This window comes from Cryptomeria japonica, chromosome 8 (genome assembly GCF_030272615.1).
Source record: "Cryptomeria japonica chromosome 8, Sugi_1.0, whole genome shotgun sequence".
NCBI classification, from domain to species: Eukaryota; Viridiplantae; Streptophyta; class Pinopsida; order Cupressales; family Cupressaceae; genus Cryptomeria; species Cryptomeria japonica.
In genome coordinates, this window is record NC_081412.1 from 425,498,009 (window position 1) to 425,521,340 (window position 23,332).

Sequence of the window (23,332 nt, forward strand, 5' to 3'; positions counted from 1 at the left end):
AGAAAAGGGAATCATGTCAACTATTGGAGTTTGAGGAGATTGAGTATTTTGAGGGATAGCTTCACGATCTCAAACATGACATCTTTGCCATTATTCTCTCACACAATAATTCCGGCGAGTCTTAGTGGAAGGTTGAGAAGGAGGAGGAACACTTGAAAAAGTAGGAATGTTTCTCTCCTTGATAGTTGAAGGTTTAGGTTAAGGTCTTTAAGGTTGAACAAGAGGAGAAGTGGGTCTCTTCTCTCGATAAGAGGAAGGAGGTGGAACTGGTCCATCATGAGGAGGAGATATAGGTCTAACCTTAGGAGGAATTTTGTTGTTCTCCCTAAGAGAAGGTATAGTCACATCCATAGGAATAGGTTGACAATCTTCCCTAGGAGGGAAATTAGTTCTATCCGTGAGGGGAAGAACCTCATTTTGAAGAATAATAGGAATGTCCAGTGTTGGGGATCTAGGTTGACTTAAGGATAAGATCATATCTTTCTTCCATTTTTGATAAGATTGTTAAAGAGCATCACTCCTTGATGGAAGAGATTGAAATTGTTTAGGCCAAATAAATCAATAGGAACACTAGGGCTTCTTTCGAATGGATGAAATAAGATATGGTTCATGGTTATTATTTTTCCATGGTGACGAAATTTCAGACACTTGTGGATTGGAGAAGCAATAGCCTTCATGGAGGATATCCAACAATAGCCCAACTTCACACGAAATTACTAAGAAGAGGGTATGATAACAAAGTTAACATCCATGGATTTAGTATGAACTTCAACAAGAATGGTGATAGAACCAATGGTAGGACAAGAGAAGCCATCAAATAACTTCACAACCATATTAGAAGCATAACATATTGGTTTATGTAATCGTTAAGTGAAAAGATACTCTTCAGTTATGATATTAACCATGCAAGAGGGATCAATAAGGGCACCATGACAAGGGATATCCTTAACCTTCACAACTATGTATAAAGGGCCATCGGGTGCTCTAATGCTCTCGCTAGGGTCAAATGTAATACAAGGATCCTTAGGTGTATCTTGTGTTTCTACCATATTAACCAAGTTTGGAGCCATAGAGGTGAATTCTTCAAAAGAGAAAGAATTAGGCACAATCTCAATAACGTTAGAGGTGTGAGAAGGCAAGGGATTAGTGAAAATCTTAAGATTTTGATTAGGAGGAGCTACTGATTTATTCCCTTTATCATTCACACCTACCACAGATATAGTATTATTATCAATCAAGTCTTGAATCTTATTCTTCAATGTGAAATATTTCTCAGTATCATGACCAGGCTGACAATGAAACTGACAAAATGAATTATTATCAAAATAAGGGGATGCAAGTTTAGAAGGATCAACTGGTTTTATAGGAGGAAGTTTGATAACATTTATGTGCAACAACTAAGACATAATACTATGTAAAGATTCATTCAAAGAAGTAAACTATCTTTCTCTTTGGAAAAATTTAGAAATAGAAGGCACACCTGTTGTAGCATTCACATTGTGGTTGTTGATTGTATCATTGAACTTGATGAAACTTTTTGTTGGTTTGAAATTTGCAAATGGTTGTTGAACACTCTCCCCCTTATCACTTGGAGCCATAAGAGTGGATTGCTCCATTTGACTCACAACCAGTTGATAATTTGGAGTGTTGTGCACAACTGCGGAAAGGAAGTAAACTCAGAAAAAATAAGTTTTTCCTTGATATATTTTTGTAAATTAGAAATAAAAATTCTTTCAATATCATTATTAGGTACATGAAAAGAAATTTGAGCACACAAATGCTTATATCTACGAATCAAATCAGACACTAATTCTTTAACACCTTGTTTACAATACATTAAATCAGTCAAAGTGATTTTAGGACCAATGTTGTTTTGAAATTGTTGGATGAAAGCATTTGCCAGTTGTTGAAAAGAAGTGATAGAATAAGAAGGCAAAGAGAAATACCATTGTAAAGCCTTATCTCTGAGCGTTCTTGTAAATAATTTTTCCAGAAACCTTTGATCATCAGAAAAATCAGTACATAAGGTTTGAAATGTTTTGACATGCATAAGAGGATAACCTTTTCTATTATAGAGTTCTAATTGAGGGATCTCAACATGTTTAGGTGGCACGGATTTAACAATATCAATAGAAAATGGGCTCGCAACATCAAAGGTGGGAACACTAAACTTGGATTGACTCATAGAAGCAATTTGTTGTTGTAAGGAAGACACGATTTGAGCAAGATTGTTAATTGTCATTTCGGTAGAAGAATTGATGTTAGACATAGTTGATTGAGAAGGCGGTGTGATGTTATTGAAAGAAGGCATGGACTAATAATAAGGTGGTGGGACATTATGATAAGTAGGCATAGGTGATGATAAGGTAGGAAAATGGACACTTAAAGGAGGAACAAAGTTTTTGAAGGAATTCCCCCTTGTGTCACATTGATTGGTTGAGGAATAATAGGAATACTTATGGAAGACATAGCTAAAGATGGAGGATTAAATGAAGAAGAGGGATTGCCCCCATGACCAATGGTTGTAGGAATGACACTTTGAGTTGAAGTAGCCATGATATTGGAGGTAAATGTAGGAATACTAGTCATAAGGGTAGTCAAAAGAATAGAAGGATTGACTTGTGTTGAAGGTTGTTAATAACCTAGGGTTTCGGCACAACTCTTGATAGGTATTGTTAATATTATTTGGGGATTAGTCAGCAAGTAGCACTTTTCTATTTTTGGTGGCCCCACCTCTTTTTTTCCTCTTGCTCGCATGCATCAGGCGAGACAGATATCAGCTCGGCGGGGGTTCTGTGCGCTTGCTTTTCCCTTTTTGCTTTTGTAGTAGCGTCGAGCTGCCACGTGGCATGGGTTGTTCACATAGCAACATCTTTTTTGTCCCTCTTCCCATCATTTTGATCATGACTCTTTTATCGTGCGTCAGCCGAGCTAAGCATCATGGGACTAACAACTTTAGGGACTAACGACTTCAGGGCCAGTTTGTCTGGTAAATCAGATAGGTGGACCACGACGTGCAAAAAGAAAGGTAGTGGAGTCCAAGGTTGTTAGGGGTTGGGGCTCTATTTAGTTTAGTTTTTTCCCTGTTGTAGGGGTTCAAAACTTTGCAAAGACAATCAAGTTTCTTAGTAGTATTTTCAGCCTTAAGAACTATTTTATTGTTTTCTGGAGAAGTTCAATCAGACTGTGCCTATGGCCTTTGTGAGACTTTACTCTTAGTATGCTTTAATGGTCTTTTATGTACTCTTCTATTAGAATTTTTAAAGACTTCAGGAATATATATATCTAAGATTTTGCTGATTGAACTATGTTTTACACTTGTTATCTGGTAAATTCATGATAGGTATTTCTTTATGGTACAGAAAGAATTGATTGAAGCTTGGTTGTGTTACTGATCTGGACTTGTAGATTGTTGAATGGGCTCTGAAAAATCATAAGTAGTTGGTTTTTATGTACTCATATCTTCTTAAAACATGCTCTAGCACATCGCCTCAGTAGTCTAGTTTTTATTGTTTTAAAGTGTATATTTCTTCCCCTTTCCTTGAAAACACCAAGGAAGAGCCGACTTCTCAATCTCGAAGGTCATTCAGTGAAACCTATGCAATCGGTCCCCCATCACTGAATTTCCCATAAGGTTGTTTGTTTCCAAAGTAAAATTCAGAGTCAACATTTTTTTTTCTGGCACGCCCGGTGGGACAATACTTCTCAAGATTTAGGCCAGTATATGAGCCGCAAACCTGTTACTAGGAGCTAGACAGCTTTGAATCCCAGTTTTCTTCTTCCACCTCTGGTTAGTGTTTATCAATCTGCTACCTCTTCATCCCAGAGCCTCCCTAGCATTGTTGCAATTACTCCTATCATAGTAATGGCTCAAATCCTATCTAGAAATTTTGTAACATGGGATAATGAAAGTCCTCTCATTCCTCTGGTTTTACTCACCATATGGGCCTAAATACCCTCTGCTACACTGAAAGTGGTTCCTAAGTTTACTGGGGAATGTTTTAAGACTCCCGAAGAACACTTGCAAGACATAGCCAACGTCTGCAGGGTCCATAGTATAACTGCACAGAACGTAGCCTTGAGATTTCTAGTGGCATCATTCAAAGGAAGAGCTTTGGACTGGTACAGGTATAGATCCCTCACTCCAAATTCTATTGGCAGCTAGGACCAGCTAGGTGACCATTTTTTCCAAAGATTCTCCAACAAAGCAGATAGGTCATCTTTGATGCATCAATTGATCACAATAAAGAGAGCCCCACAAGAAGCTTTAACAGAGTTTAATATGTGCTTTCAGAGGACTTGGGAGCGAATACCTTTGTTTGCTCGTCCTCCTGTTGATATGGCATTTGTTTTTTATCTGAAGGCTTTCAACTTAGATATATCGATGATGATTCAATATTTAGGTAGTAACACTCTCCCTCAAGCTTTTGACTTAGCCATCTCTGCAGAAAATTACCTAATTGATGCAAGGAAACTATCATTGTGGCCACTTATGCCTATCTTTCCAGATCTATCCAATCAACCAATTGGCCTAAATATCCTAGAAATGGCTATTGCCAGTTCATGCACTCCCCAATCTATGTACACTTATCCAAGACCCCAACAAGAAAATCTGCCTCATCCCTCATCTTTAGTTGCAGAGGTTAGTGCTATGAAAAATTTAGTAAGGTCTTTTTCTAACAAAATAGTCAATCTAAAGATATCTCAAATACCACAAACTAGATCCCCTTACCAACAAAACTACCAATCTAATAGACCTTCTTATCAACAAAACCAGTACTCGAATAATCGAGTTGCTCTGAATCAATCAGCTAGTCAGATAGTTCCTATGCCCAATCTATTGCAAACGGTCTACCCTAGCACTGGTAAAGAGTTGACAGCAGGACAAAATAATCTAGCAAATGATACCAACTCTTGGTGCTTTCCATGTAACAATGCACACACTCCAAGTAATTGTCTGAGAGGCAATCTACAACAAAAGCTTGCAGAGCAGCGTTGCGAAGGCATGGCGATTGATGACTTGGCTTATGTGGCCCTGGTATGAATAATGCTTCCTTCATTGCACAAATGCAGGGCATGTCAATGGAGTAGGAAGCAGAAATAGCCCCAGATCATGCACTTTTCTCTTGGATAGAAGGAGAATATATCGTGATGACTAATGATGCACCATCATTGAGCTCAAAGACTCCTCAAGTGCAATCAGATTACAATTTTAGATCGAAGAGGCAGTTAACAGGAGAAAATGTAAACATGCCAGGGAATCCCTCCATCGATAATGCTCCCGAGCAACCCGCAGTTGTCGTTACTTATCCAAGGAAAGATTTCATTTCTTATAAGCCTAGAGAAACAAAGGCATTGCTACCATTAGTATTGGACGTAGTGGAGCAGTTAAGGAAAGTCCCGACTAACGTATCTTTATGGGATCTTCTCACCATCCCAGAGAAAAGGAGTCATTTGAAGGAAACCTTGTTGGAGGAGGTCCCCCCCCCAATAGGAAGGCTGCTACTTCTCTACCGATGAATGAGCAAGCTTCTCAGTGTCCCACAAATAGGTCATATTCAGCAGCAGCATTAACAAATCAAGACGTCACACCAAAATCTCAATCAAAAGGTAAGCCTAAGCCCAAACCTTTTTATTTGACCCTCATAGTAGGGGATAAGCTGCTACATAACTCTATGATAGACTCCAGTGCCAGTACTACCATCATGCCTAAGAAAATTGTTGAGGTTTTGAATATTAAGTATGAGCCATTAAATCGTGGCATCATGCAGTTAGATGGGAAGAAGGTACAAACCGTGGGCCTCATTAAAAGCCTCATGCTAATGTTGTTCACATGTCCTAGCATCACAGTGTCTCAAGAAGTAGTGGTTATCAATATTCCTCCTGTTTTTGGCCTTTGCCTCTCTATATATTTTACTGCCAAGATAGGAGGTTACCTGTCCTTGGATTGGTCCCACCTTATCCTTCATACTAAGAGAGGTGCCAAGATAAAAATCCTCTCAGAACCCCTTCATGCTGAGCATGTTGTAGATCAAGCTATGCTTAATTTCGAGCCAACCACACCTCAATCTCTAGAGAAGAAAGAAGGATGGTAGAATTCATCTAGGATGAAGAAATAACAGGAGATTCTTCTCCAAATCAGGAGGTTTTTCTTGAATAATTCATTGACTCTAACCCCTATTCAAATTATCATGCCACGGGTCTTGGTACTTACTACATTTTTTATGAAGATCAGGTTGTCCCAAAACTAGTTAAAGAACCCTTTACCCAAGGAGATTTATCCTCTTTACTCTGGAACCTACATTTTGATGGTGTAAGATGCAAAGTAGGTTTAGGGGCTGGAATTTGTTTTACTTCACCTTCAGGCGAGCAGATTCCAAAGTCTTTTTGCTTATAGTTTTCATGTTCCAACAATGAAGTGGAGTACGAGGGACTGATTCAGGGCCTGATGTTGGCGGAAAAGATGGGTATAAAAAAATTGAAAATTTTAGGGGAGTCCAAACTTGTTGTCAATCAAATTCGGGGAATCTCTAGTGAAAAACATGTCCGTATGAGGTCTTACTACCATAGGGCTTGGGATTTGATCAAAAGCTTTGACGCTTTCAACATCCAAAGAATCCCTCGCAAGGCAAATGCATCCGCTGACTGGATGGCCACTATTGGGTCAAATTTTGACCCCACTATGGATTTTCTAGTCAATCCCCAAGCATTCAACATCATCGTTCAGCCAGCTATCCTAGATAATAATACCCACTGGCAGGTTTTTGACAATGACAAACAAATTGCTTTGTTCATTCAAAATTCAGGAGAATTTGCATATTAGTTACAGCCCAAGGTTAAGGAGGTGTACGGGGATCAAATCATACAGTTGAAGTCAAACAAGATCCCTAATGGGCTAATCACCTTAGAGAACCTTTTTGACAAGGATGATGCCAAAAGTGATAAGCAAAAGCTCACTACTGATAAAGGAGACTATACCAAAATATCGGTAGGTCATGGTAAAATCCTCAAAGTAGGGAAGGAGATTTCACTCCAAAATTGAGAGAAATTGGCCTGATATTGTGACCAATACGAGGGTGTGCTAGCATGGTCCTATGAGGATTTGAAAGGATACAACCCTGATATCATTCAGCATACTATCAAATTTACTGATGGAGCCAAACCGATCCAACATAAGCAGAGACCTGTTAATCCGAAAGTTGAGTTACTCATGGCCCAGGAGCTAAAAAAGCTGATAGAGTCAAAAATTATCTATCCCATCAAACATAGCACATGGGTATCCAATTTGGTGCCCATGAGGAAAAAGAATGGAGATATCAGACTATGTGTGGATTTTAGGGACTTAAACCAAGCATCCCTAAAAGACCACTACCTCTGCCATTAATGGAATAGTTGTTAAGCACAGTGGCAGGAACAAAGATGTTCTCAATGCTAGATGGTTTCTCGGGTTACAATCAGGTTCTAGTGAAAGGAGAAGACTAGCATAAGACGACCTTCACAACTAAATGGGGAACATTTGCCTATCAAAAATTGCCATTCAGGTTGTCAAATACCGGTGCAACTTTTCAGAGGGCTATGGACCTAGCTTTCAAAGAGCTTGTTAACAAAATCATCTTGACTTGATGATCTCACTATGTTTTCAAAAAACAAGGAGGATCATTTTGATCATTTGGAGCTGGTTTTCCAAAAATGTCTAGAATTTGGAATCTCTTTGAACCCAAAGAAATGCATTTTTGGCATCCCAAAAGGAAAATTGCTTGGGCATGCTGTATCTAAGGAAGGAGTCTCCATCGACCCTAATCGAGTCAAAGCGATAAAACAACTCCCCCTTCCTATAAATAAGAAAGGAGTCCAATCCTTCCGAGGCAAGGTCAACTTTGTTAGCCGCTTTATTGCAGATTTTGTAGGGATGGTGAGGCCCATCACTTTAAATGGACTTGTGACGGGAAAGACGCCTTTGAGAAAATCAAAGAAGCTATTTGTTTAGCTCCTGTGTTGTCCAATCCTGATATGACCAAAGATTTCATTATGTATGTTTCTCTTGCCCTTATAGCATTGTCGTGGTCTTAACCCAAAAGGAAGCAAAAACAAATGGAGAGCACCCCATAGCTTTCCACTCCAAGACTCTTAAGGAATATGAGGCAAAGTAAAACTTTGTCGAAAAACAAGCTCTGGCAATAGTCAAGGGCCTTAATAAGTTTAGGCATTTCATCTCCTACAACAAGATCACAGTGTATGTCGCTCACCCTTCAGTCTGAGAATATATCATGGAGGGTGACATCACTGAAAAGAGAGCTAAGTGGATCACCAAAATCTTGGAGTATGATGTTGATTTCAGACCCACCAAGATAGTCCACGACAGAGGATTGTGTGAATACTTAGCACAGGATCTCGCACCCCAAGACCCCAAGGTAGCTGCAAATGAATCTATCATGGCCATTTCAGAGCTAGTAGAGGCATGCTGGGTGGAAGAGTGCAAATGTTTTATGAAGATAGGAATTTTTCTTGAGGGTCTTCCCCCAGGAAAGAGGAGGTTCTATAGGTTACAGAATAGCTTCTAATTGTTGATGTCCCTTTCAAAAGAAATTTTGACGGGGTCCTCCTCTGCTGTGTGAATCAAACCCAAGTTGACAAGAGTCTTTGTGAATTTCATCACAGTTCATCCGGAGGTTACTTATCAACGCCAACCACCATCATTAAAATCACACATGCCAGATATATCTGGCCATCCATGTTTAAGGAGGCACATGCCATGGTGAGAGCATGCAAGGAATGCCAATATTATACTAGCAGGTGCAGGAAAGCAATAATGCCACTTCAACCCATAGTGGTGGAGGAACCTTTTGCATAATGGGGACTCGACTTCATAGGGATGATCAACCCCTTGAGCTCAGCTAGGCACAAATAGATCTTGAACACTATGGATTATTTCACCGAATGGTCCAAGGCCATCCCTTTAAAAAATTCGTCCAAGTTTGAAATCCTGGCTTTCCTGGAAGATCTAGTGTGCCATTATGGTCCCCAAAGACCATAATTTTAGATAATGCACGTGCATTCATGGGCTCATGACTCACCCAGTTCACCCTCAATAAATGTATTTACCAAAAGACATCCTCAAACTACTATCCACAAGGAGACAGGCTCACAGAGTCTACCAATAAGAATCTCATCAGCCTCATCAAGCGGATTGGCATCACCATCTGAGGAGCGCATTGTGGGCAAACCGGATAATGCCAAAGCAAGTTTTGAAGACCTCCTCATATAAACCGATTTACAAGAAAGATACATTGTTCCCCGTATCCATGGAGATCCCAACTCTGCAACTACTTAATTCTTTTGAAATAGCGGAGAATGGCCCTATGGACATGAGGTTGGCTGAAATTATGGAACTAGAGGAAGCAAGGGAAGCAACATTTGCCTCCCTCTAGACACATCAACAAACCATTAAAAGGTGGTTTGATAACAAGAAAAGTTCTCCCTCGCAATTCCTGTAGGGTGACCTAGTCCTAAAATTCAACGAAAGGGCTGCCAAACCCGACCAGCATGCAAAATTTGACGCGCTATGGGAGGGCCCTTTCTATATAACAAACTTGCAAAGTTCACAATGCTTTTGATCTAGAAGATATGCAGGGAGATCTTCTTATGATCTTGTTTAACGGTTTCTATTTAAAACCTTTTCATTAGCTTAGCGCCTCTATTGTACATAATATAATTAGTGCTTTTGTGTGTGTTTTTATTTATTGCTTTCTCTTTGGGTAATGTTGCTAATCAAAATGTCATTATTAATTCACACAAAGAGACACTCAAATATGTCATTTACTAAGGAAAAATAAGATTATCATATTCTGAGTATGTATACGAAGATTTACAAATATTGAGAAAGGCCTCTGGCCGCATTTATCAAAATTTAAAACAGAGGGAACAACAAGAAGAGTGGGGGCTATTCACAGCAGAATCATTTTCATCTTCTTGCCCCTCCATGAGGGAATTAGAGTCTTCAGTGTCTTCCTCTACATCCTCCTCTCCTGACCACTCCTGATTGGAAGTAATTCTAGAAGCTTCGGTCATGATGATGAGGACCAAGTCAGGGAGAACGTCCAGAGTCAGGACACGCAGAAATATATAGTCCCTGAAGTCAGTATACTAGTCGGTACCAACTAGGATGGGGATGATCAAATAAATACAAAGAAGGAATTCAATGGCAAGCTTTGTCTGTAAGCGATGAGCAGATAGCGTCATTGTCCATAGTCCGCCGACGAGTGGATACCAAGGCACTTCTTCCCCAGATGTAATGAACTGCTGCAGGTCTCTCACCAAAGGTAAGCCTCAAAAAGGAATGTAGTAGGCTATAACCTCCTCCAAACCTCAGAGATAGTCTTCTAAGAAGAGGGCTCTCATAAGCTCAGAGACCTCGTACCCACCAGTCCCAACATCAACTAGAGAAGCCATGAAGCGCGAGCAAATGTCTGAGTTAACTCGGTAGTGGTCAGCATTATCTATGAAATCTTCTCCGAGCACCCATTTGATGGCAGAGATGATCAGAGGATTCTTCCTCTTCGTCACCCTCTGCAGCCTCTGATCAGAAATGTTGCCAATGAAAGCAACCTATGCCTTACTGCTGATGAACTGGATAGAGTATCCATCCATTAGAAAAACCTCGTCATTAAAGTTGGTGATATAAGTAGGAATGTCTGAAAAGGCATATTTATAGGATTTCTCAGCTCCAGGTGACAAATGATGACAATGCCAGTACTCCCAAACCCAAGCTGCACTAGCCTTTCTGTATAAATTGATACAAGGGAAATGATACCTACTGACAAGTTTTCATAAATGGAAAAAGAAAGGCCAGTACCTCAATTGGAGTGGATATGTACTTGAGTGACACACATTTTGTTAAAGGTACATCACTTTTAAAGCAAATCCCCGCAAGACTGCTCCACCTCATGCCACCCCGGTGGGTGCAAGATTTTCTTATTTAAGGGGAAAAGTCCTTCATACAAGCAAATCATCTCAAGTGGCTCAACTATCAGCGGGTAGCGCCAGCGCTCTCTTGGTAATCACAAATGGCGGTGCCAGTCTTCTTCATAAGTTTTCTCAACCCTAAAAAATGAGCTGGCATATGTGTGAGATGGGTTCCCATTCCTAGGCTCTTTTATTTCACAGTGATCTAGGCATGCCATGCATTAAAGAGAGAGATCCGCAAGATTTTCTTTCATTCTATCAACTCATTCTTCAGTCAGAGCCGGGTAGAGAATTGAGAAATAGAGAATTGAGAAACGAACTTTTCACGAGTAAGAGATGGAAGCTGAAGTTACCTCTCTAGCCCCTGCTCAGGAAGCATTGTGGGTCGATGTCCTTGCCTGACTCTCATACATCTCTCATCCTTTTCTACCCAAGTCAGAATATCCAAGGACCAAAGCCAAATCAAAGACAGTCACCCGAAATACCGCAGCAGTGATAGACCCGTTAGAAAATGTCATGGAACCAGAGCTCCACAAACAACCGAAGAACCTGAGGGAGGCTAAATACAATAGGATGATTCATCATAGAGCGGACTCATTTTCCACAGAAACCCATTTTTGGAAAAGTGGGACTCCTCAATTTATAGTCTGAATGGTCCCACACTGTCTAGAGCTTGTGGCGGCGATTGCCAATGTTTTCGACCCCAATTCCTGCTCTACTAGCGGTCTTTCTTTAAGGGTGGTCATATCACCAGACACCATAAAGGACATGATGTGTTGCCCTTTCTATGAAGCAATGAAGGTCTTCTCAGATGCTGCCATGGAGGAATACTGGAACTCAAGAAGAGATGCAGTCCCTTTCTGTAACAGCATCCTAAACCGGAGCCAGTCAACAGGCCTCCCAAAGCTACCCTTTTCATATAGTGATCTAAAGCATGAGGAACTTAAAGATATTTCATCCATTCTCACCTGGTTGTGTGGTCATGAAAATGATTTGGAGGTTACGGCCGCAATGATGGGTTTCCTTTTTAAATGCTGAAAATAGAAAGAAGCTTTCCATTTCGATTTCTCTGACCTGATAGCCAATGAAATGGTAAAGCAATTGTTCAAGTTCCACCAGCTTCAGTGTTTTAGGTTCTCCTCAATCTTGGTTCACCTACTCTTACATCAAAATGAAGCCTTCTTCAGTCAGTTTATCAAACTAGCCAGCAGCGATGAAGCAGGAAATAGAACGTCAGTTTCAGTCTAGATGCCTGTTATTTTGTCCTCCTATGATGCTTATCAATTTTATGATTGTTTCCTAGCTCCCACCTTGAAGGATTTTAGCATCATTCCCATTGAGCCACTCTCCCACTTTTCACAAATCCAAATGAATTGGATGTACAATGAACAACCCCCCCATGACTAGTTCATAGGCAGTGATTTCTCTTTTGTCTAAGTCCATGGTTTCTCTGAGGAACCTTTTCATCTACCTACATACGTCACAGAGAGGACTCTTTCTCTCAAGATCACTCGCCAACTAGTACAGGTGGAGAAAGCTATAGGGTCTAGGAAGCATGTCACCTCAATCATCGAGGACAATAAGGCTATCGATCCCATCACCCTAGTTTGGTGGGCTATTGTGGAGAGCGTCCTAACATCAAAGCTGGTGCAGCCTTGGCTGTTGGTGATTGATGACTTTTGGAGCTATGACCCAGATAGGTGTCTATCTTGTAGGAAGAATGCAATTAAACATGATTCATGGAGTGTAATGGAACAATGCGCAAATCCACAGGTAGACGACCCAAGCTTGTATGTGGGTCTCAATGATTTTCTCATGCTCGAGCGCCCCTTCTGGTTGAGTTTTTACTCTATTTCATAAAGGTACAACCCCACAAAGCCCATTCCTCGTGCTATGCATGAGACCATGGTGGACAATGCTTGGCCATGGAGAAAGGGGGAAGATTTTTGGATCTACCAGCAGGAAATAAATCAGCCCAGAGAAAACATTGGGAACATTCCTTTAGATGAGCGTTTTGATCTTCAATGATGCCAAGAAAACGGATCTGACGAGGGAACAGGTGATAGCTCGCCATGTGGGTATTCATCTCTTGAGGTCACCTTGTAGTGAGAGGTTGAAATTATAAATATTGAAGAGAGGGACAGCGAGCCTAGTACTCTCCCCCCTCTCGACGTTTCTATTCGTAGGGCCCGCTCCCAAACTAGTAAAAGGCAAGCTGAGAAGAGGTTTCAGGAGGACCCTCCTAGCAAAAGACATTTTTTGAGCTCTAAAATGAAGGTTTCATCCTCTCAAGTCCTAGACAAGCCCTCGGATCATCTGAGGTCAATGACCCATGCAGCCCAGGTACAATCTTCCTCACCGTTTTCCTCTTCTCAAGATAATTTTTCTTCTATTGCCCATATTGCAGATATGCATGCTCAGACTCCCATTGTGCTTATCTTAGCACTAGCCGGAGCACCAGTTGGCCCATTTTATACCTTTCCACAAGTTTTAGTCCCTTTTCAAGCCCCAACATTTGTATCCATGTCCTTTTCAGCCCAGGTGTCATGAGCAGCCACCATCTCATGCAAGCTTGGTTTTGAAGAGTCCACTCCTCCCCCAATTGTTGGAATAGTGTCTGTTGATCCATTTCTCCCAGGAGCCTCTCCCTTCATCCCATTATTTTCTCCCACAACATTGTCATGTCCTATCCAAACTACCTTTGATGGCCCTATTTCCCAGTTTCCCTTTGCAATTCCCCCTGGTGCTGCATTTGCAAGTCAAGTTATTACCGATTCGGATGACTAACAACAACAAGTTACTTATTCCAAGACCACCCGTGTTGGCAAAGAATTCAAAATAAAAGAAAAGGAAGGTGCTAGGCCATCCCGCCCACACCTACAAACTCTTTTCAGTGAAGAGAAGCAAAGTCTGTTCTTTGCAACTAGTTTCCCCAAAGTCAACAAACTGGAGTCAGAAATGAGGCCCAGTGATTATGACCTACATGCTATCAGTGTTAACCTTTTGAATGCTACGTCATCTGATAAAGTCAAAATGATGGAGGAAACATCGAAGGTTGTCTCTTTGGACTTCATCAAAAAGAGTCGTTGCTTGGAGAAAATGCAAGCGAAGAATGCTAAACTCCGAGAATCTTTGACCCAACAAAGAAAAGAAGATAAAACTCTCTGTGTCGAGATCAATCATGTGCAAGGATTGCTGACTCAGGCTAATGCTGAAAAGGGAAAGATATAGTCTTCCCTCAATAATTTGGGTACATAGTTGAAAGGTCAGAAGGCAACCAGAAACATGGCCTTAAAAGAATTGCAAGAAAGAGATCAAGAAATTCAACAATTAAAAGCAGCTTCTAGGGATGCCATGCAGATTCAAGCGTAGCTGTGTGAAGAAGTCTGCCTAAAGGAGGAGTATGTCCGACAATTGAGTGATGCTCAAGTAATTCTCTCGAAAAACAAAGCAAGTTTTGAAGTAGAGTTGCACGAAAAGGAAACTAGCCTAGAGCTAGCCAAGAAGAAATGGCAAGATGTGGAGGTTCTTTTGAGCCAACAAAAGGATGGTGTTGCGCAACTCCAATGAGAAATGTAGGATGGAAATGTAAAGATCCACGTGCTAGAAAGCCAATTGATCACCGAACAAAATAGGTGCAGAGAACTACTGGCTGAAGTAGCGCCAAAAGGCGATGAGATCTCACGGTTGCTAAATACTCCTCCCTCCGTGGAGATTTCTCAAGACTTTTCCCCTATTTTAATAGATTTATATGTTTCTCATTGGAAAAAGGTGAAGCAGTACTGTCCTTCACTACAACCTATGCTAAGATTCCTTAATGACGCACAATCCCTCTATACCGAAGCCAGTGCCCTCATAAGCAGTTCTATTCTTGTCATCGGTCCTAAGCTCCTGATGGCCCGAGATCTTGTCCATTTGCTACACTCTGCATAAGAGGAAGAATTAAAGGAAAAAGGCATTGTGGACCGTTGGCAATTAATCAGAAGGATGAATGTTTTCAGCAACTGGCACAGGGAAATCATGCAGGCTTCGGAAGCTCTTGCACCTCTACAATTTTTGGTTCCGGACATCAAGCAACGCATAGAGAGGTTTGTTCTATTGGGCCTATCTTCTCCTTTTCCTGCAGATGGTACTATGCTAGGGATTGAACAAATATCAAGCCAGATTGAGCATTTGCAACAAGATAGAACCTTCCTACAAGGTCTAGGCAATCCTATTTCAATGGATGAGGTCGAGCATCTTCTACACCCTCTAGCCCAACTCTCTACTCTCCTAAAGCTAGTCCAGGACGAGTCGACATCCTTTCCTTTTGACGAAGTGATTTGTCTAGAGCAGCATTTCCAGAATTTAGAAGCGTAGGTGTTTCCCCTTAAAGGTGAATGGTTGCAAATCCAACAAGCCTTCAACTCACTCTGCCCTATTTTTCCATAAGGCCTGGTCTGTGAGCCAGAGTTTTTGGGTTCTAAGCTTTCTACAGGTAGAATTCCCTTTTTGTCGCCAAAAATGTTAACATTATTTCAGGATTAGTCTGCGAGCAGCATTTTGCTATTTTTGGTGGCCCCACCTCTTTTGTTCCTCCCGCTCACATGCATCGGGCAAGACATATGTCATCTTGGTGGGGGTCCTGTGTGCTTGCTTTTCCCTTTTTGTTTTTGCAGTAGCATCGAGCTTCCACGCGATGTGGGTTGTTCTCATAGCAGTATCTTTTTGGTCCCTCCACCCGCCATTTTTATCATGACTCTTTTATCGTGCGCCAGCCGAGCCGAGCATCGTGGGACTAACAACTTTAGGGACTAATGACTTCAGGGGCAGTTTGTCTGGTAAATCAAATAGGTGGACCATGACGTGCAAAAAGAAAGGCAGTGGAGTCTAAGGTTGTTAGGGGCTGGGGCTCTATTTAGTTTAGTTTTTCCCTGTTGTAGGGGTTCAAAACTTTGCAAAGACAATCAAGTTTCTTAGTAGTATTTTCAGCCTTAAGAACTATTTTATTGTTTTCTAGAGAAGTTCAATCAGACTATGCCTATGGCCTTTGTGAGACTTTACTCTTAGTATGCTTTAATGGTCTTTTATGTGCTCTTATATTAGAATTTTAAAGACTTCAGGAATATATATCTAAGATTTTGTCGATTGAACTATGTTTTACACTTGATATCTGGTAAATGCATGATAGGTATTTCTTTATGTTACAGAAATATTTGATTGAACCTTGGTTGTGTTTCTGACCTGGACTTGTAGATTTTTGAATGGGCTCAGAAAAATCATAAGTACTTGGTTTTTTATGTACTCATATCTTCTTAAAACATGCTCCGGTGCATCACCTCAGTAGTCTAGTTTTTACTATTTTAAAGTGTTTCTTTCTTCCCCTTTCCTCGAAAACACCAAAGAAGAGTTGGCTTCTCAATCCTGAAGGTCATTTAGTGAAACCTGTGCAATCAGTCCCCCATCATTGAATTTCCCATAAGGTTGTATGTTTCCAAAGTAAAATTCAAAGTCAATAGGTATAACATTAGAATCAATAATATGTGTAATGCCACGCAATATATAAATTCCATTCTTATCACTTTGAATCATGCACTTAAGGCTTTTAATTAATGGAAGAGCTTCACTATTAAGGTATTCTTGGGACATCCATTATTGAAAGTTATCAAATTAATTGTCCAATGTGGAAATTTGATCTATAGAGACCCTAGTTAAACCTTCTTCTTCATCATGGGATTTGTCAATAGGGTGAATAGGCACATTATTAAGATGGGAAGAATTAGCATAATCCTCATTAAAGAAGTCACCCAAATTATGCTCCATCTCCTCGATAATTAAACCTTTGCAGGCCTTAATTCTAATGCTTTGTCTAACAGGGATAGTGTTGGTAGGACTAATAGTGGTAAAACGCATGCACTAGAGGGAAAATTTAAATTTTGAAGTAAAGAAATAAAGCTTACAAAATTGAGTAATGCAAAATTTAAGAAAATAATGATTACAGAATTTGAACTTTGTTGGGGGAAGAGGATGACACAATTTCCAAAAATGAAAGGAAATTAGAATTTTAAAATTAGGGCCAAGAGAATACCACTTAATTTTAAAATCAGGGTAGACTATAATTAACCTCTTAATTTAAAAAAAATTCTTCAAATTTGAAATGTTGAATTTTGGAGGTATTTTTGATTTTAGAGGGATCAAAATTTAACAAAATCAACCAATCTTCTAGATTCAAGCTATTAAATATAGTCATAACAGTCTCCTGAAATTTTGGGAAAAAAGTCGAGGACCATGGCAGGAACGCACATGGTCTGGCCAACTTTTTAAAAAAAATTCAGAGATGAATATTACGATGATTTCAAAGCTAACCCCCAAAATTTGACAAATTTTACAACCTCGAGATGGATGAAATGAAGGTTCAAATGTAAAAAATAGGACCCTATTAGGGTTTTGAAGAAAAAGAGGAATTGAATTGCAAATTTGAAAAAGGTCAAACCTAATGGATAGGGACACCTTGGAAAATGTTTAGAAATCTGAATGTGAATGAAATTGATTTTAAATTTGTACAAAATCCAATTATATTTGAAAATTAGGGTGTTATGACTTAACCACTTAATTTTGAAATTTGAATTTTGGGAAAAATGAGGGAAATTGAAATTTTGAATTGTAGGAATAAAAACAAGTCTGAGAACAATAAAAAATCTGTAAATTAAATGGAAATCCAATTTTTGCACAAGTTCAAGATGATTTTTGAAAATTAGGGCTTTAACAAGTAACCTCTTAATTTTGTAAATTTGATTTGCAAATTGAACAAGACAATGAAGAAATTGAATTTGATAAACAAAACATTTTTGAGATCTAAGATAACCACAAGCAATTTTTACAAATCACAAGTTTAATTTTAATTTTAAAGACTAGAGCTTTTAATGATTTAACCACTAAGTTTGCATAAAATTTAAAATTGCAAATGAAAAATATGCAATTTTGTTCAAAGCAAAGCATGCAAGACGTCGGGTTCACCAAAATGTAATGTGGTGAATGTGTGAATGAGAGATCAAGAGGAAAACTACCCTTTCCCTCCGAGGAGAGATGAGAGTTTCACTACGGATTTCCCGTCAAACACTCTTCACCCAATTACATTGGAAGAGGAGAGGAGAATTCCCTAGATTCAACCTTCAAAGAAGAAGATAGGATTCTGAGTGAAATAAGAATGATAAACTAATCCCCCTCTTCCTATTTGAAATGGAAAGGAATTGATTAAATTATGTAGTGCAAGAGTGACAAAGAACTGATCATAACTTGAGATCAGAGTATAGGATGAAGTTGTGCACCTAGATCTAGCAGTAATATATCAAGATAAAGTTGCCCTACGAATTTGAGGAAAATTTGTCTTGACCGTGGCGGGAATATACATAGTCCTCTGAAAAATTCGTGAAACAAAAAGGGTTTTTCCACCTCTACAAATGGAGCCTGAATCCAAAAATATAGTTGGGCACCTACAACGTACACACAGAAAAGAGAGTAAAATGGGTTGGGGTTGGGGGTTTGGCTTTAGGTCAAACCCTAGTTTTAGAATTAACCAAGTAATGAAAGAAAGTACTTGCAAGTAGATGTAAATGAAAGATTGAAATCTAAATCAACTCAAGGGAGGTTGTGATAGCAATGTTGATAGAAATGCTTGTGTGGAATTGAATGTTGGAATCAATCTCCTCTTCAATGGTTGAATCCTTGACTTGAATGCAACACCTAGCCTTGAAGGGAGACTTGAGAATGCTCAATGCTGGAAAAGAATGCTTGAATTCTCTTGAACACTTGATTGCAAATTTTCACCTTATTGAACTTATGAAAATGAGAGGGAAAATGCCTCTTAAATACATGTCAAAAAGGGTTAATGAAACTGATTTTTGTCATAGGCTGACATCGAGGAAGTTTCCCGCTCATTGCACAACCTACAATGCATGCTCTAGGAAAGGTCTTGCCCCAAAATAGGGCAGGGACAAGGGTGCCACACCCCTATCCTAGGAGGAAAAGGGCACCATGCCCCTATCCTACCCCTTTATCCAGAGCAAAGTGTAGATAGGGTGGTGCGAAGGCCAAGGAATAAGTCAATTCTAAGGTTGACAAATCTTCGGTCTCTGATTAGACTAGAGGATTCGACCTCACATGCATGAGGACCCTAATGCAATCAAAAATTGCTAGGGTCACAATGTTATGACACTACACCATTATACTTTGTACATTAGGTCTATGTTGAGGTTCACTATAAGTTGAAACCCAACTATCTTAACCTTCCTAGATATTACGGACAAGGGAGGGGCAGGATTGCTGATAGAGATGCATATCGTAGGCATGATAGAGCTCCGCCCAAATATAGGGAGCTTGTTGGTGAGAGATTTCCATTGATAGAGCCCTCACCCCCATAGTGAATCATATTGTGATTGCTTCTCAGAGAGAAGCAATTGATAGGGTTGGAGATATTGCATCATCAGCAACCACCATATCATCAGACAAGCTGGGTAGATATATCATGAGTTGACCACGTTCCAGATCATCCACAGATGCATCTTCCAGTCATAGGGTGGCTTTAGATTTAGATAAATATGTTACTATTGGCATCCCCTCACCATATTATTTAGTGGCTATAGCAGGAGGTGCTAGACATGTATAGATGTCACAAAATTTATCCAAGGATTTGGGATACCATTGGCTACTATTACAGATGAGATTCTCAGAGACACATAGGCTATTGCATCTATGCATACACTGTGACAATCATAGAATTCTCATCACTCCATATATGCTCTGAGTGACCCACCTACAGATCACTCTATTGCTGCAAAGGAGGAGATATAGGTTGATCAGGTCCATATCATAGATGAGGGATTAGATTCATTTGAGGAGCAGCTATGAGGTTTCAGCCAGACTAGTTTTGTGGATATGCTACTAGCATCAGACACTTCATTGATGCTCAGTCATTGCGTTATCCCCTTACACTCCTCAATCATTCATATAGGCAGAGAGAGATATGCAGACATGACTGATGTGGTTGATATGATCTTAGGAGATGATCAGGCTATACAGGCTCCTGATACGCAAGTATGTATGTGCACATAATTTTTAAAAGGATGTACATGTATAATTTATAGATTTAATAAATAACTTTAAATAACTATCATTTATTGTTCATACTAATCCTAAAATACACATGTGTATGTACAACAGTTACCTCATATGACTCCTAGCTTGAGCTCAGAGCGTGTGTGTAAGCAAGATTCTTTTGATGCTGCACTTTCTAGTGGACAGGTTAGTTATCAATTTTGTATGTACATGTGCATTGCAATATATTTTAATTTACTAGTCTATTTGATTATTTAAATAAGATTCATACATGTAGAGATAATTTTAATATTTAAATATAAATTCTACTTTTGCAGGGGTCTATTGGAAATCCAAACTCTCACCAGGACTCTCACTCAGACGGTCGCTTTGTTTGTGGTTGACATGGTGCATGTTCATTTTCCACTTTATAGCTCATGTGTTTATCTTTTTATATACATTCTAAACTTTCATCTAGACATGAACGTATTGCTACATTCAGACTTACTTTACATTGCTATGTATTCAGAGTTACTTTATATTGAGTTTGTATTCTTGGACTTACTTTATATTTCTTTGTATTTAGATTATATCACATGTGCACTTTAGATTATAATTTATATAGTTTGTGTTTGAATTTGTGTTCATATAGATTAAAGATGATTATAAACACTACTTAAAAAGGTTCTCATCCTTTAGAAGATCAATCATATATGCAACCTAGGGTAACAATAAATTAACGACATACATGCAAATGAACATCAAATTTTTTCATGTATCTACTTAATTGAACTTAAAAATTGGTTGTCATAAATTTGAAGATCCATCATATGCAACCTAGGGTAGCAATAAATTAATGACATACATGCAAATGACCATAAATTTTATCTAAATTGTTAAAAAAACATTCTAAACAAATCTAAATTGTAAAATGAAATAAATCCAGTGAAACTCACAATTGATATCAATTGTTTGAAAATAATTATTAGTAGTTAAGTCAAACATGTTTATTTTAAAATATTTAACCATAAATAAAGCTAAATGAATGTTACAAATGAAAAAAATGTGAGTGCCAACATCTCATATTTATTTCCAATCATTAATTGGATTGAATAAATAAAAAGAATAGAACTAAATACAATAACATTAGTATGAGTTAATTAAAAATATTTATTTATTATACATTGATAGATGTATCAAATAATGTCAATATAGGAAAAAGGAAAGGATGGATTGCATAAATAAAATTATTATATTGTAACTGATTATTTCATCACATATTTGATAGAACATATAACTTAAATAATTAAAAAAATTAATTTTAATAAAAAAGGAGAGTGAAATTAATGTACAAATTGGTAGTTAATTTATTTATATAGAGCAATACTATAAGCTAGTGACAAATATTTCACACCAAACTACTACTATAGCTTCTTTCATCCTCTCCACTAAAAAACATCCTCCCTTATAGTGCACATCTAGTCTAGTCATCATCTCTATGATCTTGACCATCAACCATAACTTAGATTGATTTCAATCTACCTTATTACCTAACTTTCTTCACATGATGGATAATAGGATACCTCTCATGCAAATTCTATTAAATAACCTATCCACTTGAATATATGCTTCTTATGTTACTCGTACAACACATATCCTTTTCTAACCATTCCACCTACAGGTTCAAGTGATTCTATTGTTTCTTTTTCTACAAGCCTCTAATTCTGCATTCCCAATTATCTCCATTTTGGAAGACACGTGAATTAATTTCTATCTACACCTTTGATTGTAGAAGGGACATTTTTTATTAGATCAACTCTTACATGAAGATTTGTTGATTTATGTTTTAACAAATCTCAAATTAGATGAGAATGCAAAATGAAATCGCATCTCTCTTGAAAGGTATCAAAATTTAAAATATAAAATGAATAACCCCAAGGGTCTTTTTAGTTAGGCCTTGACTTGTATAATCTACTTGTTCATTATTTTATTCATCACATAGAGGAACTTACAAAATTATTCATGAAAATATTTAATATGAGGGTTAGATATATAAAAAAATTATACTTGTAGTATCCCAAACCCTAAAATGGTTTTTTGATCTCATATTTTATTATATTTTATTATTGAAAACACTTGGGTACAAGATATTTTTTTTTACACATTTGACTATTTATTTTTGTTTTAAATTTTATTTATAAAAAAAATATCAAAAGATGGGGTAAGAAAGGAATATGGTTTATAAATCATCTTGAAATTATGTTGGAATAAAAGAATGCGTAATTAGATAGATCTCAATGTAACTAATCTTTTCTTAACTAAGCACAACCATAGTGATACAAATAATTGAAATCCTCAAAGGATTCAAATCATAAACAATATATTGAACATCCACTTTTGGTGCAACTTAATAAGATGTATACATTATAATAATAAATTAAAAGTTTCTTCTAGATTAACCACACAAGGAAGACACAATATTTAGAATTTTCTAGTATGAACACAAGATTGACTAAATACCCATGGCATTAGCATTCACAATAAAAATTCAACTACTAGTCGATAAATATTGAAGTAGATTCTATTAAAAATTTCATATAGTTGTAAATGCATTTAAATTACATGTATAGTTGTCCTAATTTAAATCAAATTTCAATCAAATTATCCATTTTTAATTAAATGAATTTATGTCACACGTGTCCTAATGAATACATCTATACATGCTAAGTAATTTTAATAACTTACAAAAATTATGCATCTGCATTTAAAAAATTAAAGATATACATGATCCTAATTGTGCATACATCCCCTTAAGACATTTTCAACTCATCCACATCACAATTTACTTTATACATTTACACGTGTACTATTATTTAACATCACAAGCTATATAAAAATCAATTTATGGGTTCAAACACATTTACTTAGGTGTACTAAATAGTTCATACCACATCAGGTAGTTCAGACCGCTATTCAATAACACTTAATATTTTCTCATGATCTTCACTATCTAGTCTCCACTTTTGAGACCTCCTGCGATGTGGAACTCTATGAAGAATTAGGCCAACAACAATGACCAAGTGGCTATACTGATATATCTTATTGTCAATCTGGTATTCAGTGAAATGAATCCCATGTTGACCAATTTTAACTTGTTTGAAATATGTCCCTTGCACTGCAACTGAGCCTGCATACATGTATAAGAAACAAAAAATTAAAAATTTGTGTAAGTTGTGTATAAAAATTAAAATGTGCACGTGCATTAAAAATAAATAAAAATTTAAACATTCAAGTCAAT